The sequence below is a fragment of the Castor canadensis genome, chromosome 8 (genome assembly GCF_047511655.1).
Source record: "Castor canadensis chromosome 8, mCasCan1.hap1v2, whole genome shotgun sequence".
Lineage (NCBI taxonomy): Eukaryota > Metazoa > Chordata > Mammalia > Rodentia > Castoridae > Castor > Castor canadensis.
The window spans coordinates 92,810,469-92,828,471 of NC_133393.1; the positions used below are offsets into that span (position 1 = coordinate 92,810,469).

General features: G+C 37.2%; 1 long non-coding RNA gene and 1 pseudogene across 1 annotated transcript; one reads left to right on the forward strand and one right to left on the reverse strand.

Moving 5' to 3' along the window:
* Positions 1 to 1,848: 1,848 nt before the first annotated feature.
* LOC141425769 (olfactory receptor 6C74-like) lies at positions 1,849 to 2,770 on the reverse strand (annotated as a pseudogene).
* An 8,806-nt stretch (positions 2,771 to 11,576) lies between these two features.
* LOC141425770 (uncharacterized) lies at positions 11,577 to 17,681 on the forward strand. The gene is made up of 2 exons (XR_012450856.1): positions 11,577 to 11,937; positions 16,703 to 17,681. It is a non-coding gene; the product is annotated as an uncharacterized lncRNA (long non-coding RNA).
* The last annotated feature ends 322 nt before the right edge of the window (positions 17,682 to 18,003 follow it).

Consider the following 18,003-nt stretch of genomic DNA (forward strand, 5'->3'; position numbering starts at 1 on the left):
AAAATACAGAGAGCTGGAAGAAAGAAGTGCCATGCACATATAAAGGCAAACCTAAGAGAATGAAACCAGATTTCTCAAAAGATGTTTAAAAGTCAAGAAGTCCTGGATTACCTACTTCAAGGCTGGAAAGAAAACTGCCAACCTAAAAACTGTATCCAGCAAATCTACCCTACATAATTGTAGGAGAATTAACAATTTTCCATGATAAACAAAAACTAAAGAAATTCATGACCACTACAGCTGCAGGTAAGATGATGCATGAAGAAATCATACACATAGAGGAGGAAGGTGAACACAACCATGATAATATAGGAAAGAATAAATCTCCTGAGAAAGTAAATAAGCAAAGAATGATTAGGAAAGACTCAAGCATTATAAAATAACAAAATGACAGGAACTAATTTATACCTTTCAAATAATAACTATAATTACAAGGGTCTTGATACTGAATTAAAAATCAGACTGGTTGATTAAATTTGAAAAAAAACAACAACACACATACACACAAACAAAACAAAACAAAATTTTCCTGCCAGCAAGAAATGCAGTGAAAAAGACAAACTACTTGAAAGTGAAAGGACAGAAAAATATATTATAAACAAATGGAAGTGAAAGCAAACAGGAGTAGCTATTCTCATATCTGACAAGGTAGAGTACAAACCAAAATTAGTCAGAAAAGACAAGATCACATTATACTGATGAAGGGAATAATCTCTCAAGAGTTTACAACAATTATAAACACAAACACTGAATGTAGGCACACACAATTTCCTAAAACAAACTTGACAAAACAACACAGAGCCAAACACAATAATAGTTTCCTATTTCAATACCCTACTGTCACAAATAGATAGGTAATCCAGACAAGAAGTCATTAAAATATTCAGAATTAAGTGACACTATAAATGTAATGGATTTAACAGATGTTTACAGTATATTATACCCAACAGCTTCAGAACACACATTCCTGTCAGCAGTATATAACAATTTCTTCAAAATAAATTGCAAGGCTTGCTTTATGCCTTAACAAATACAAGAAAATTGAAATAACTTATTTTATTTTTATCTGACTACAATGGAATTAAACTAGAAATTAAGAGCAAGAAAAAATATAGAAAACATAAACACTAAAAAAGGTTTTGAATGATCAGTGGATCATCAAAGAAATAAGGGAAGAAATAAAAAAATGTATTTGGTTTCAGAAAGAAAATAACATTTCCATGAAATATATATTAAGTAGTAATCCTATAAATAAGTGTAATTTTAGTACATATTATGAAATATGAACATCACTTGTGATGTTCAAAGCCCACTATGATTTCTTTATATAGAATATATGCCAATGCTGATAATATGAGCAAAATATAAATAAATATTAATTTTAAGGGCTATAATTAATCACAAATATAGAGTAGTATAATAACGTTTGCATTGTATAGTATGGTCAATGTAGTTTCCAATGAAACAATATTTTATAGTCATGAACTGGAATTTTCCCCCCATACTGAGGATTAAACTTAGAGTCTCATGCATGCTATGCAAACACTCTACCACTAAGCCACACCTCCAGTCCTATGTAGAATTCTTAAAAGACAAAGAGACATACTGAAAATCTTACTCAGTTTTGAAAAGATATCCACAGAAAAGAGAAAAGATTAAAAAGAATACCTGTAATGGAGAGTAAAAGGGAAATTAACTACTTTAGACCAAAGACATTTGTGAAAAAATAGTTTGAAAAGGCATAAAGATGAATCAAAAAGCACTGAAAGGAAGAAAAAGGAAGAAACCTGTCAGTTTTACTTGAGTCTTTTATTTATTTTCTTTATACAATAAAATAGAATACTCAATTCATTTTTTTGAGAATGAGGCAATCCAGTGTATTGTATTAATGAAGGCTTTATTCACTTGCTTATTCCGTAAGGTATAGATAAAAGGATTCAAAAATGGAGCAACTGAAGTGTTCAGCACTGAAATTCCCTTGGAAAAATAAATCCTTTGTTTGATTGATGGCTTAACATACATGTACATGCAGCTGCCATATGACAGGGATAGCATGATCGTGTGAGAACAACATGTGGAAAAGCCTTTTTCCTGACTAGTTGAAGGGATTTTTAAAATTGTCACAGCAATAAAAGTGTAGGACATTTTCACCAACATCAGTGTGACCAAGAGTGTCTCCAAAGCTGAGTGAAATCCCATCATCTCCAGGAGCTGTCTGTCTGTGCAGGAAATCTGCAGGAGGGGAGTAGTGTCACAGTAGAAATGATCAACAATGTTGGAGGCACAGGAATCAAGAATTAGGCCTAATAGGAATGGTGGAATGATAACCAAAAAGCCAGAAAGCCAAGAGCTGAGAACGAGCTGTGTGCAGATTCTGTTGCTCATGATGATTGTGTAATGCAGGGGCTTGCAGAGGGCATAGGCCATTGCTGGCAGCAAGTAAAATTCTTACACTCCAAGTAGGATGGCAAAAGACACTTGAGTGATACAATTATTACAGGAAATAGTTTTATCCCCAGTTGCTAAAATAGCTAGCAATTTAGGAACGCATGTAGTAGCGTAGGAAATTTCTAAGAAGGAAAAATTTCTAAGAAAAAAATACATGGGAGTCTTAAGGTGGGAATCCACCAGGGTGAGTGTGATGATGATCAGATTGCCAGTGATGCTTAGCAAGTAGGTGAGAAGCAGGAAGATAAAGAGCACACCTTTCAATTGTGGGTCATCAGTCAAACCCTCCAAGATGAGTAGTCACTCTTGTATGGTTTCTCATTATGGTCCTCTAACTCTTACCATGTCTGAATAGAAAAAAAAGTAGTTATCTTTTTAGCACAATGGCTTTGCAACTAATGTTGAAGTTGACCTCCACATGTCTCAGAGAGAGCAATGCAATGCACATTCAAGTTTTAAAGATGGTTATATAATGTTTTCAGATTATCTAAGCAGAGAATTAAGACATGAATTTGCAGTTCTACTGGAGAATAATATACATAATGGCAATGATTGCTCATTCTTTTTATGTGAATAAAGTAGAATTAAATTAAGGAGCTTAAAGACAGAAAAAATACTTCTTTTTTGAGAATTACCAAGAGTTGGAATGGAATGCTACTTTCCTTTTCAGTTAAAGAAACTTAATTCAATAAAATGAAAGAAGTTTACATAAAAACCCAAGTGATAACCATCAGTCCACACTTTACATTACACAAACACGCCCTTATCCATTCACAACATATAGGATTAGTACATGATTACCACTTTACACATTAAATCAAGCTGAAATTCCTATTCTTACTGCAAATTTTTCATGTCTGAGGTTCAATTTCAAATAGGTGAAAATGAAGCATAGGATACAATTGTATTTACTGTCCCTATTAGTATTCCCATTGCTTAGATCTTGAATTTCATCCTCTGTTCTTTTTACCCTGAACCCTAATACCAAATCAGCAGGAATAATATGTAACATGAGTGACTGCAGATAGACATTGACACTTCTGCATTTCCTTCTTGAGAATGCACCAAGTAATGTGAATATTGGGATGCAGAAACATAGGAACAAAGAGAAATATATAAATGTAGTTTTATGAGATGAGGAAAAATACAAAGCTTGTGGAAATCTAGAGACATAAGGATTCTTAAAGATGGGATAATGAACTTAAAAAATTTTAAATGTTAAATATAAATCTTTTTCTCCATCTAATTCTGGTTCTTATTACATTTTCATTCTTTGTTTAGAGAATGAAACATGAACAATTTTGAGCTCAGCATAGGTGAAAATGAAGAGGATTATTTGGCGAATTTCAAAAGTATAATGAATCTCTGAATAAGACTGACACAAAATTTAAGTGGCATGTATTTTCATATCATAAGAATATTAAAATATGATTAAGGGATATTTACAAGTAGATAAGTTGTTTTTGAGTCATGGTGTATATTAAGTGACATAATAAACTTATGCAACAAAATTGCTAATGTTTGCACAGCAAATGAATTGGAGGTCTAATATTTAGATTAGTGATATCTGTCAGGAAAATTTCCTTCCTGGGTATCTTCATTATCAAGCACATTAAAAAGTTACATTTTCATGATGGACATGACATCATATGACAATGTTTTCTGTGTTGAGGATATCATGACAATTATTTACAGTATCTAAAATGTACAATATTATAAAGAAAGCATAAATAACACTAAAATAGACATGTAAGGACAATTAAAATGTGGTTCAAATCATATCTAGAAAATATTATAGGAGAAAATTCAGATTGTACAATACCTATAAGATAAAAGAAATCAGACATGGTATTCCTATAAGAGAGAACAGCCTGAACAGAAGGAAAGCAAAGGGAACAAATAGAACTTATTTAGAATCAGTGGACAGTGCTTTGCTGTTAAAACCATGATGTGAATAATGTAGATATGTATGAGTGAAAAGAAATGACAGTTACTTTTATTGGATATTCCTTTCTCACTCAGATAATTATAAAAAATTTCTTAGACTATTTTCCTCATTTATATAAATTGCCTCAGTGGCAACAATTGTAGGAATCTATATATCTAAAACACAAAGAAGAATGAAATTTTGTCATTTGCAGGTAAATAGATGGACTCGGAGAACATCATCTTAAGTGAAATTGGACAGGATAGGAAAGCCAAAAGCCACATATTTTCTTTCATATGTGGAATATAGACCCAATACAAATACAGTAATATTATGAAAAACAGGTCACACTAAGGGGAGGTCACATATGAGAGAAGGAGGGTAAAAGAAGGAAGTCAAGAATGTGGATATGGTTGATGTACTTTAAACAATAATGAATATAGAAAGATAGAAATAAGAAAAAATAGAGGAGATGAACCAATTAAGATTGATACATGCTATATATATATATATATATATATATATATGGAAATGTCACAAGGAAACTCCCTGTATAGCTATCTTAATCAAACAAAAATGTCAGTTTCTTTTTTTACAAAATCAGAGAACAGGAAAGCTAAACGGGTTCTGTCTGACGGGGAGAGGTTGGTACCAGTGGGAGGAAGAAGGACTAGGGAAAGTGTATGTGACGGTGACTAGAGTACAAATCTTTGCACATATGTTTGTAAATGGAAAAATTACACCTATTGAAACTATTCCAGGAATGGGGGAGGGAGGGATAAAGAGGAATGATGGAAAGGTGAATTAAAGTGTGGTATGTTTCTTATATTATAAGAACATTTGTAAATGCCACAATGTACATCCAGCTACAATTTAAAAAACAAAGAAAAACATAAACAAAGCACAAAAAGTTGGAATTTTACCACATCAGATCATTCTTTTGTCCATGTCTAATAACATACACACTATCCTCCAACACATTTTAAAAACAATATGCTAGAAATAAAACCTATCAATGAAATTTCATTTAGTTGTACCAGGAAATATGAATACCAGATTAATTTAATAAAAATGTTTTCAATTCTAAAATTGTATTCTATGATCTTTTATTTTCTTAAGTTGAAGAAAAACATGTTCATGTTATGGATGGAATTGGAGAACATCGTTCTGAGTGAGGTTAGCCTGGCTCAAAAGACCAAAAATTGTATGTTCTCCCTCATATGTGGACATTAGATCAAGGGCAAACACAGCAAGGGGATTGGACTATGAGCACATGATAAAAGCGAGAGCACACAAGGGAGGGGTGAGGATAGGTAAGACACCTAAAAAACTAGCTAGCATTTGTTGCCCTTAATGCAGAGAAACTAAAGCAGATACCTTAAAGCAACTGAGGCCAATAGGAAAAGGGGACCAGGAACTAGAGAAAAGGTTAGATCAAAAAGAATTAACCTAGAAGGTAACACCCACGCACAGGAAATCAATGTGAGTCAATGCCCTGTATAGCTATCCTTATCTCAACCAGCAAAACCCCTTGTTCCTTCCTATTATTGCTTATACTCTCTCTACAACAAAATTAGAGATAAGGGCAAAATAGTTTCTGCTGGGTATTGAGGGGGGGAGCGGGAGGGGGTGGAGTGGGTGGTAAGGGAGGGGGTGGGGGCAGGGAGAAGAAATGAACCAAGCCTTGTATGCACATATGAATAATAAAAGAAAAATGAAAAAAAAAAGCAGAAAAAATATAAATTACAAATCTATGTAAGAGAAACATTATTTTATACTTTCCCAATATTATTTACATCTTTTGCAATACTAAATCAGTGTGCTAAAAAGTCTTTAAATTGCAAACATTCATCCAAAAAAAATCTTAAGGTGATATAAACACAGATTCTGTCAGAAAATCAACTAAAGCTCAATATTTAACTCTTTTAAACCTTTTAAGCTTTTAAACCTTTTAAACTCTTTTAAACTTAATACTGAACTGAGCACATCATACACCATTCTCTCTGAGTGAATCTTACTCTACTCCACAATCTGGGTTGTTTTTTCTCACCTAGAAATGGCACTCTTGAAAAATGATTTGATTAGCTAATTTATTCCAGGAAATCTAGTGCATTGAGGTTCCCCTATTATAATTTCTTTATCCATGTATTGAATCCATTTCTTCAGATTACACACACTGACACAAAAAATTAATCATCCTGATCTTACAGAGTTTTCATGTTCTCTGTGCCCCCGATGAAAACATCTACAGCTGCTGAAAAGGTCTCAGTAGGATTTAGATCACCAAACACCATTTTCCAAGAGACCACCAGTTTTTATGTTCTCTCCAGGCAGTCTACATTTAAAAAAACAAGATACATTTAAAAGAGGTCACTTTAAACTATGTCTCTAAGAGTGCATAGCATACAGATTACCCTAATAAATATTTGTTCTTTGATTTGAGGGAAATATGTTTATAGTTTTCATGAGAGGAACCTAAATATATCTTATTATTCCAAATACAGGGCTGCATTGCCTCAACATGACTTTCTAGTTGACTGGTGACCTTAGGGTTCCCAGTTCATTAACTTATGTTTGGAGGGGTTGATTGATACAGTTGATCCAATCTGTCCATTACTTCAGGCCATCAGTTGTGTGCCATTCTGTGCCTAAGAATAAAGTTGGGAGCTGGTCTGAAGGTTTTTCTCTTGAGGTTGTGGATTAGTGAATGAGGAACCATGCAGGTGCTGGGGTAGCCTTATGTCCCCTGTTATCCTTACAGAGCCATCTGGTGGAGGATGTGAGACCCACAGATAAAGTTAGGCTCTTGAAGCAGTGTGAAAGACCTGCACAGGATGCTTACTTCTGAAGGGAGGATCCAGAGACTATTCTTAAAACAAATCTCATAAATACTTCTCCCTATGCCTTTGAGATCAAATGTGTTCTCTACATGTACTTCCACCAATCCAGGGAGTCCATTCCAATAGCTATTGCTTCATCTTCTTAACCCCCCTTCCCATTATACATGTCTCATACATGGATTGTTCATCTTGATGAGTCAGGTAAATGAGAAACAAGGGTTTTTTTTTTTTTGAAAATAAAAGTCATCTAAAATTAAGTTTCAATTCATTAGGCCCTTTTCTTAGTCCATTTGCTGTTGCTATGCAAAATACCTGAGACAGGCTAATTTATAAAGAAAAGAGATTTATTTTGACTCATACCTCTGGAGGCTGGGAATTCCCAGATAAGATAGCCTCATCAGCTGACAGCTTCCTGCTGTTCCAACTCATGACAAAAAGCAGAATCAAGATAGGAAAGTGGGTCAAACTCCTATGATAATGCATTTATTCATCCCAGAAAAGATTAATTCATTCATCAGGGCACTGTTGCTAGGATACAAATACCTCCATTAAGCTCCATCTCTCAACACTACTTCATTGAAGGAATTAAGGTTCCAATGTCTGTATTTCTGAGGGAAATGCTCAAATAACAGCTGCCTTGTGTCCAGTTTATAATCTGGAAGATATGCCAACCTGACTGATGTGAGTTTGCAGTTAGTAGAAAGAATAATATATTCCTTCTTGGAATAATCAAGATGGAACCTTAAAATTTCAAAATAGCTTCAGTTAGCTTCTTACCTCTTTTATTTCTTGACCATTACCCAGGAAAAAGATGAGTAGAAGAGTTCCTTTTTTGAGATGGCAGCATTCATTGGCCATTCTGCTTCACCTGAGTGCAAAGATCAGGAAGAGATGAATGAGGTGGGGATACTGAGGCCTCTGTTGAGCAGCTGTGTAATATAAATTAGCAAGATGCAAGACATGAGTAAGATTAGTTTCAAGAACAGCAATTGTAAAACTCTCTCCACCAAAGTCCTGGCAAACACATTTTTTCTTTATAAATTTCCATCTTCCAAAGTATCACATAGGTAGGACCAGACAGTAAAAAAAATCTTTTAATGTTGCTTTCTTTCATTTTACATTTCATCTATGCCTTTGTATTCTTGATAGTTTAGTTGTTCAATTGATGAACAGCCCACTGCATGGATATATCACATGTTTCCCCATTTTCTTATTTTGAAACATCTTAATTCCTTCCAGATTTTCAACTACCAATAGGTTTCTTGTCATTTACATATAGATGTTTGTGTAGATATTGCTTTTCACACAATTGGTAAAGAAGTCAAAGTTATATTTAATAGTTGTTGGACAATTCACAGCATGTATTTCTCTTTATGTGTATTTATGGTAATGTCTCTTATAAGCAATCTAAGCTATTAAATGTAAGATACATGCTGTTGATAGTAGTTCTTTATTATTCTGCTAAGGCCATCATATAGTTGCAGTGACTCTTGTCATTTTTAATACTGGCTTTGTTAGGTTTTTGTTCTGTGACAAAAACCTGAGAATTATCAAGATTTATTTTGGCTCATGGTTTCAGAGGTTTCTGCTCCCACTTGGCTAGTTACTCTGCTGTTAGCCTGAGAAGAAGCTGAACATCATGGAGGAGAGTATGTGATAGAGCAAATTTGCTCATCTCATGGAAGCCAGGAAGCAGAGGCGGAGACAGGGAGGGACCAGGAAAACAATGCCTGCAAGCATCTACCACCATTGACTACCTCCTCCAACTGGACCCCGCCTCCTAATGTTTCAAGCACCTCCTAGCATAGTGCCACCAGTATGGACCAAGTCTTTCATACATGAGTCAGTGGGAAACATGTCATATTCAAACCATAACACTCTGCCCTTGGGCTGTAAACACTCGTGGCTACTTCAAAATGTAAAATGCATTCAGGCCATCTCAGAGTCCTCAAAGTCCCAACAGTTTCAACATTTTCAAAAGTACACTTCTAGTTTACTATGAGATTTAAGGCCAACTCTTAGGTATGAGCACCTACAAAATTTCAAAATATGTTACATACTTTCAATATGCAATGCCACAGAGTGAAGTTCCCATTCCAAAATAGAGCAATGGTGTCTTAGGAAGAAGAATGGACCAAAGCAAGACTAAAACATAGCAGGGCAAACACTAAATCCTGTGCCACCATATCCACCATCCAAGGCACTTTGTGGTATAATATGAGTCTCAGAGGTTGTAAAGCATCCTGTCCCTATGGCCTTGCTGGGTTTCAGCCACATGTCTGTCTCTTGGGCTGCTCTGATCACTCACTGCCTGCAACTTTCTTCTGCTGACCTTCCTCTTTCCTGGCATTTCTAAATTCCTGGAGTCTCCATTGCAACTTATGCTCCACCTTTGCAATATCATGCATTTCTCTCAGGGACTGCCTGAGGGGACTCAGAATCTGCCCCTCATTTCCTAGCCTCCAAGGCCTTGCTTGAAAATCTGTGTGGAAAACTCTATGCACCTATGACTCTTCCATTCTGCACACCTACAAAACAAGCATCACATGTGTGATACCAACATCTGCTGCCAGCTTGATCAGTAGCTGAGGCCATTGGACCACAGGGATTGTGGCCTCTGGGTGCCTGGGTGGCCAAACAGAGAGAGATAATTCTGTAGGAAGCCCTATGTAAGGAGGATGACATGGAGCGTTGGGTCAAAGCAAATTCACTCAAATGAGTTAAAAGTTTTACACCCTTGTGTCTCTTGTAGGTGAGGCCCGGCTAATTTCTCAGATACCCTCAAGGCATCTCTGCAAAGTTATTGGATTCTTTCTAATGACACTAAAAAAGGCCATTTGGGAGTCTTTGGTAGGTATACTTTCTTTGGTCCCAACTTTTTACATGTCTTCTCTGAGGAAAATGCAAGTTTTTAAAAAAAATTTCACTCTACTTTTTGTTCACCATTCTCAGTAAAAACATGACTGAAAGCAGCCAGCAATAGTCAAGCTACAGCCTGAATATTGTACTGCCTTGAAATTACCTTCTTCAGATTAATTAGTCTCTTGCTTTTAATTTCAGCCTTACTCAAAGTTTCAGGGCATGGACAATTGTAAACAAATTCTCTTTCAGAGTGTTACAAGAATGACTTCTAGTACAATTTCCAATGTATTCATTTACACTGAAACCCCATGAGCCATCCTTCACTGTACGTACTTCTATCCACATTCTGGTTTTCTGAAATTCTATCAAAACCACCTAGTATTAAGCTCTACTCATAGTATCCAAACCCTTTTCTTGCCTGCTTCTCCAACTTTTACAGAATCCTCCCACAAACCAGCTCCAAAGGCTTAAGAAGCATATTGTCAGATGGTCACAGCAATGACTCCACTGCTTAGTACCTATTTTCTATGTTAGTCAGTTTTTCATTAATGTGACAAATGCCTGAGAAATATCAGTTTAAAGGGGGATTGTTGTGGCGAGGCAGAACATTATGGTGGGGAGCATGTGATAGAACAAATCTGTTCACTTCATGATAACCAGGAAGGAGGAGAGACAGGAAGGAGCCAGGGCCAAGATGCCCCCAAGCACCTGTCCTCCCAGAGACCTACTTCCTCCAGGAAAGTCACACCTCCTACAGTTTCCAGCACCTCCCAAAACAATGCCACCAGCTGGAGACCAAGACCTCAACACATTATCCTGTGGGGAGAGCTTTATTATTCAAACTGTAACATTAGTGATTTTTATCTTCTCTTATTTTTCTTTGCCTTGTTAGAAGTTTATCAATTTTTATTTTCCTGATTTATTTCATACATTTCCATTTTAATTTTATTTTCCATTTCTTTCTAATTGCTTTAGGTTTCAAGTGTTTTTCTTTTCATTATTATGCAAAATTAGGATGTTGATTTAAATGATTCTTGTATAGACATATATTCATTTAGTGCTGTAATATTCCCTCTAAGTGCTTTGTTATATCTCACAATTCTGTAAGTTGTATTTTTCACCTTTATTTACAAGAAATATGTTTTCCTTTTTCTTGAGACTTCTTTTTGATCAAATATTTAAGGTGTATTAAATCACAGATATTTTGAGATACTTTTGGCTCTCTATTACCATTTCTGGTTTGTTTCTACTACGGTCTCAGAATGTATTTTGTCTTATTTCTTTTAAGTTTGCTGAAATATGTGTTATGGCACAGAATTTGGTATGTGTTTATGACTAAACCATATGGATTTTTAGGGAATTATTGTATAAGTGTGGGGAAACCCTGAGGACCCCAGAGGCTCTTGGAAAAGAGCAGAGTCACTGTAGCTTTTGTGCAACAGCCCTAAGAGAGATAAGTCCCACAGGGCTTTCTGCAAACTTCCTGTTTTCTCTCTCTCTGTGGAACAGGGAACACTCAGTTCTGCTTCTGGGCTCATAGCCATAGTGACATGACAGCCAATCCTAGTACAGAGGTCAAAGGAGAACTGGGGACTGCCACTTACTTCTTCCTGCTTTTCTGCACTGCTTAAATATGCTTTTCAGAAAATAAACTGCACCATTGCTGCCCAGCACTTCCTTGTGTTCATGTCATTATTTGCCACACATTCCCCCAAGAGCAGAGGACTCCCAGCTGCAGCTGGTCTGTGGTAAATTGGCACCCAATGTGGGACCTCTCTGAACATCTTGGCAGTTCACAAAAAAAAGGAACAAGGGACGAAAAGGTTCGACACGGAGCCCCAACCCAAGGAATTGCGAACCGTAAGTAGGGGAACAAAATGGGAAATGTTCAAAGTTCAGAGCATAGACACTTCCTACAGCTACTTGTCTGTTTATTAAAAAGCAAAGGAATATCTTACACCCAGGGACAAATTGAAGGTTTTATAGAGAGTTATCCAATTTAATCCTTGGTTTCCTGAGCATGGAAATTTAGACCCTGGTAGCTGGAAGCAGATAAGAGAAGATGTAAAGAGAGCTCACCAAAGAGGGGAAAATATTCCTATCCAATTTTTTGGTATATGGTCCTCTATTCATTATTGCTTGGGACCTCTAACAGATCCTTTTAAAGAGGCTCCTGAATCAAGTCTTCCAGAGGACAATAAGGAGGAGGAAAAGCTTCCCTCACAAAAACTTGTGACATTTAAGTTTTCCACTATGGAGGATTCTGCACCACCTTATGCTGGTCTTTACCCATCTTTGGCTCCATTTAAGGCTACCCCTCAAACAGGTACCATTCCTAAGAAAGGCACAAAACAGGGAGAAGAAAATGAGGAAGTCTCTCTAGAAAAAACTTTCAGACAGCTATTATTAGAGGAAGGGAATGATGACTCTTCTCCTCCATCTTTGGCTCCTTCACCTTCAGAGAACCCTCTGGGCTTTCGAGTCATCCTGGGACCTCTGGCACAATGACAGCGTGAGCCTATTTCTCTTGAAGGGCTAAGAAGGTTTAGAGATTCAGTTAGGGAGAATGGAGCTAATGACCCATACACCCTTACTCTGTTCAAACATCTGATTCGAGAAAACTGTACACCATAGGATTACAAGCAATTAGCTCTAGCTTGTCTTAACCCTGCTGATTTCCTTATATAGAAAGAAAAATATTATGATGAATGTGATGAACAAGGGCAAGGAAATAGGGATGCAGGTGTGTCCTTAATGGAGGATCAGCTACAAGAAGTAGGACAATATGCTCATGCCTAACAACAGATGCCTGGTACACCCCAATATTTTGATCAGATGAGATTATGTTCAAAAAGAGCTTACAGCAGTCTTCCTGACTCCAGTAAGGAAGCTACTGAGGAATTTCTAAATCTAAAACAAAAGGCCAGTGAGCCATGGGCTGAATTCTTGGCCCTTGTAAAATGAGCTATAAGTCTCAAAGTTCAACATGCAGACAGACAACGGTTCTTGGTCTGTCAAAGCGCATATGAGGGAGCTACCAAAGAATGTAAACAAGCTATCAGACCAGTAAAAATAGTGATCTTTCTAATTAGGTTTCTGCTACCCAGGATATTGGCACTCAATCACATATGGCTGCCACTCTTGCAGCTGCCATAACTTCCTCAAAAGGAGCCACTTTCCCCACCCAGATGCCATGTTTTGGGTGTGGACAGTCAGGACACTGGAAAAGAGATTGCCCACAAAGAAGAAAGAACCCCCCACCTAAAGGGAATCCTTCTAAAATGTGCCCACAATGCAATAAAAGCTGTCATTGGGCTAAAGACTGTAATTCCAAATATCATGCTGATGGGAAACCTTTAAACAGGACTGGGGGCAACCTTCAGCCCTGCCCCAAGAAGGAGCAATTTTCTGTATCCAGTGGGAAAACTCCTGGAGTTTAGGATTTGATCTTCTGGTCTTAGAGGCATTGACCATCTCCCCTGGTAATACACCAGTCCCAGTGACATGTCATTTCCATAACTCTAGAAAGGAATTAACAGGAATAATTATGGGAAATGAAAAATAGCTTCTTCAAGGACTTACTGTGCATCCTTATTATACTATGTTAAAATCCAAGTCTCCAACAGTAGTCTATGTTTCTAGTTCTAGGCAATGGATAGGATTAGAGAAGGATGCCAAGATTGCAATATTTTTGCCTTTACCGACTGAGACCCCTCCTCAAGTGTATTGCACTCAACCCATTTTAGATCAAAGGCCCTTAGCTACTATCTATATTTGGGGAATAGCTTTTTGGGGTCTTCTAGACACAGGAGCAGATCAGAGTGTTATCCCTCAATCATTATGACTTAAACATTGGGGCACAAAAAGAGGAACCACAGTACAAGGAGTAGGGGGACCACAATTGACCAAGGTTAGTGCAGAAGTACTCAAATGGGAAGATGAATAAGGCAATTCACGGACTTTCCAACCTTTCATAATTACAGGATTACAATTATGCTTATGGGGAAGAGTCATTATGCAACAATTGTGCATGACTCTTATCACACACGAAGCTCAACAAGATAAGGCAATCATGAGACCCTGGGAGGAGGTCCTTTCCCAACGTTTTTCCTGTTGCTGTGGAATTGATTATTCTTGTAACCACCTCCCCTCTTCGGGGCCACTGATATAAAGTCCTGACACACAGCTATACCACTTAAATGGTTAACCAATGAGCCTATATGGGTTGATCAGTGGCCACTTTTGGGACAAAAATGACAACAGGCTTATATATTGGTACAACAACAAGTAAAAGCTGGACATGTGGAGTCTTCCAATAGTCCATGGAATAGTCCTATTTTTGTAATAGAAAAAAAGCCAAAGGAAAATATTGAATATTACATGACCTTCAAGCCATTAACAAGGCCAGGCAAACTACAGAAGCTTTACAACCTGGCCTCCCTTCTCATGCCATGATTCCTGCAGGATTTGAAATTATAATTATAGATTTAAAAGATCGCTTTTTTATTATCCCATTACATGACAGTGACAAGGAAATATTTGCCTTTACATTGCCATCCCTTAATAATGAAAAAACAGCTCAACAATATCAATGGAAAGTACTACTTCAAGGCATGAAAAACAGTCCCACCATATGTCAGGCCTATGTCCATGCAGCTCTCATACCCTTCTATAAAACTTGGCCACAGATTAGATGTTTCCATTATATGGATGATCTTTTAATTGCTTATCCCTCATTTACACTAGTACAGCAGGCCCTCAAAGACTTATAAAGCTGCCTAGCTGCCTAGCTCCTGACAAAACACAGCTCTGCCCACCATTTAAATATCTGGGACACACTATAGTTGAAAATATAGTCAATCCTCCTAAAATAAAATTAAACATAAAAGAGGTTATGACATTAAATGCATTACAGACACTATTAGGAAACATTAATTGGATTCGGCCTTTTCTCAAGATCCCCTTGGACTCTTTAAAACCTGTATTTGAACTATTAAAAGGAGATTCACAATTAAACTCATTAAGAAAATTAACTCCAGAAGCACAACAGGCTATAGAACTTATTGAAGCTACTCTTCAACATAGTTTCATCAACAGGATAGACCCCAGTCAGCACCTCCAACTGATCATATGGGGTACTCCAACTACTCCAACAGGGGCTATTATTCAATGGTCAAATAACATGATAAAAATGCTCTTTACCCATAACACACCCCCTAGGACTGTAAGGCAAAGATGCAAATAATTATCTGGCAATGATCCATCACTCATAGTTACTCCCTTCACCAATATTCAGATAGACAATCTTTATCAACAAAACTATTTATGGCAAGTTGCAATTAGTAATTACACAGGACAATTTGACAATCACTATCCCAAAGACCCTACCATAAAATTTTTAACTTCTCAGCCTGGATTCTATCTTGCATCACAGCCACCAAACCACTAGCCAGTGCAATCACTGTATATACTGATGGCACCAGTAAAGGGAGATCCGGATACATCTTTTGCTTCCCCTTGGGGACATGTACAGAATAAATAAACATTACAACCCTAGGAGTAACTGCACAACATGCTGAAGTCTTAGCAGTTCTTGCAGCCCTGCAAGGTTTCCCTGGTCTGGTCAATGTAGTTTCAGACTCCCAATATGTAGTTAAAGCCATTAACTCTATTGAGACAGCTAGACTAAAAGGAGATCTTAATTCTACAATTTTTCAGTTATTCACACAGGCTCAATTGGTCATTCAGGCTCATATTTCTCTGTTTTTTATTACTCATATCCATTCACATACAGACCTGCTTGGCCCTATGGCTGAAGGCAACCAAAAGGTAGACCAATTTATTTCCTTTACAAGCACTAAAAAGTCTCTCTCCACCTTTCAACAGGCTCAATGGAGTCATGCTATCTTACATCAGAATTCTTCTATGTTACACAAACAGTTTCCATTTTTAACCCATGAACAAACTAAACAACTCATCAGGACATGCTCTACCTGCAGCACTCTCCTGTCTTTGGGACCTAATATGGGAATAAATCCTCATAGGCTAAAAGCTAATCATATTTGGCAAACTGATGTTACACATGTTTCTCAATTTGGAACATTAAAATATGTTCAAGTAATGGTTGACACTTACTCAAATGCCATATTTACAACTGCATATACTGGAGAAACCACTAAACATGTAACTCAACACTTGCTTGCTGCATTTGCAATTGTAGGAATTCCTAAATCCATAAAAACATATAGTGGTCCCACTTACCCAAGTAAAAAATTTCAAGAATTCTGTAATTTATGGGACATTACTCACAATACTGGGATTCCCTATAATCCCCATGGCCAAACCATTGTAGAACACCAACATCAAAGAATTAAAAATCAACTTATTAAATTAAAAAAGGGGGAACACACTCCCTGGTCTTCACATACACAATTACATCTTATATTATTAACTTTATATTTCTTCTCAATTGATAATCAAGGCATTATACCCATGGAAAAACACTTCTGTGCATGGAACAAATGCCCCTCTGTGTGTGTTCTTTGGAAGAATTTAGAAACAAACACATGGCAGGGACCTGACCCTTTACTAACTACCGGTTGAGGGTGTGATTGTGTCTTTCCAGAACATGAACAATGACCAAGATGGCTGCCTCTCTGATGCATCAAATCAGTCACAGCTGTTGATGGGACCCATGAAGAGATGTTGGCTGGACGATCAACCATGACCCTGTTGCTACCCCCCAAAAAAGGAGAAACCCCCACCAGTGACCTGGGGAGCCCTTAAAATTTTGGTTCAGAAAGCCCAAAATTGAGGTTCTACTCATGGGCATGATGTCACTAGACTCAAGTTAATTCTTGTCTGTATGTTGATGTCCTGACCATTAATTCCCAGAGGGCCAGAGTGGAGGAAAATTACACACACTGGTCATTTGTGCCTCATCCTCCAATCCTTTGCCCCAAAGATTGGGGAGAACCATTGCCTATATTTTGTAATAGTGCTTCTCATGCCTTAGGAGGTGGACCTTTGCCTGACGGTTATAACATCTCTGAACAGCTACAATTATCTCAGTATGACAGTTCCTTTGTAAGACACCCTATGTGCTTCTATTCCCCTAGAGGTGTTAACATGACCCCATACCTTGTCTGCAGGCTCAACTTAATTATAAATATACTTGGGACAATTCTACTAGAGTAGGGCTCTTACTCTCCACAGTCATCCCTGTTAACAATTGTACTGATAATAACTGCACTAGACCCTGTACACGATATCCTTTTCTGCCCACTGCCCTAAGGTACAGACATTTGCACAAGGTCTTGGTTATGCTCATGTGCCTCAGACAACTTGTATAAGACTTTACTCTACACCTATACATCCTCTGGTGCATTTTATATCTTGGACCTTTCTCCTTACTTGGAATGAGTCTAATCCCTCTGAATCAGTTTACCCTTAACAGTTCTCCAGTATTAACTAGGGATCTAAACCCAAAATGTGGCATGGCCCCACCCTCTGCCACTCCATTATTAAATATCAATCTCAAGTGTTTTTTTTTTTTTTCTATTTTTTCCTTTTTTTTTTTTTTTTTTTCGGTGCTGGGGACCGAACTCAGGGCCTTACACTTGCCAGGCAAGTGCTCTTCCACTGAGCTAAATCCCCAACCCCTACTCCTTGGCTCTTTGAAACCTTATAACTTTTCCTCTTGCAACATCACTGTTTTTCCTAATAATCTAACCTTCTCTTGCGACTCCTCTAATTCTAATCATTCACTCAACTTTTCTGCCAGTTGTGTCAGGCCTCCTCATGCCTTTCTTATTGGTAATCTAAACTTTTCTGTTACTGCAAGCCAGATATTAGGACATATACAACATAAAAACTGTACCTTGCATGCTTGCATTGATTCCTCATTTACCTCTCCTTTTTAAATTG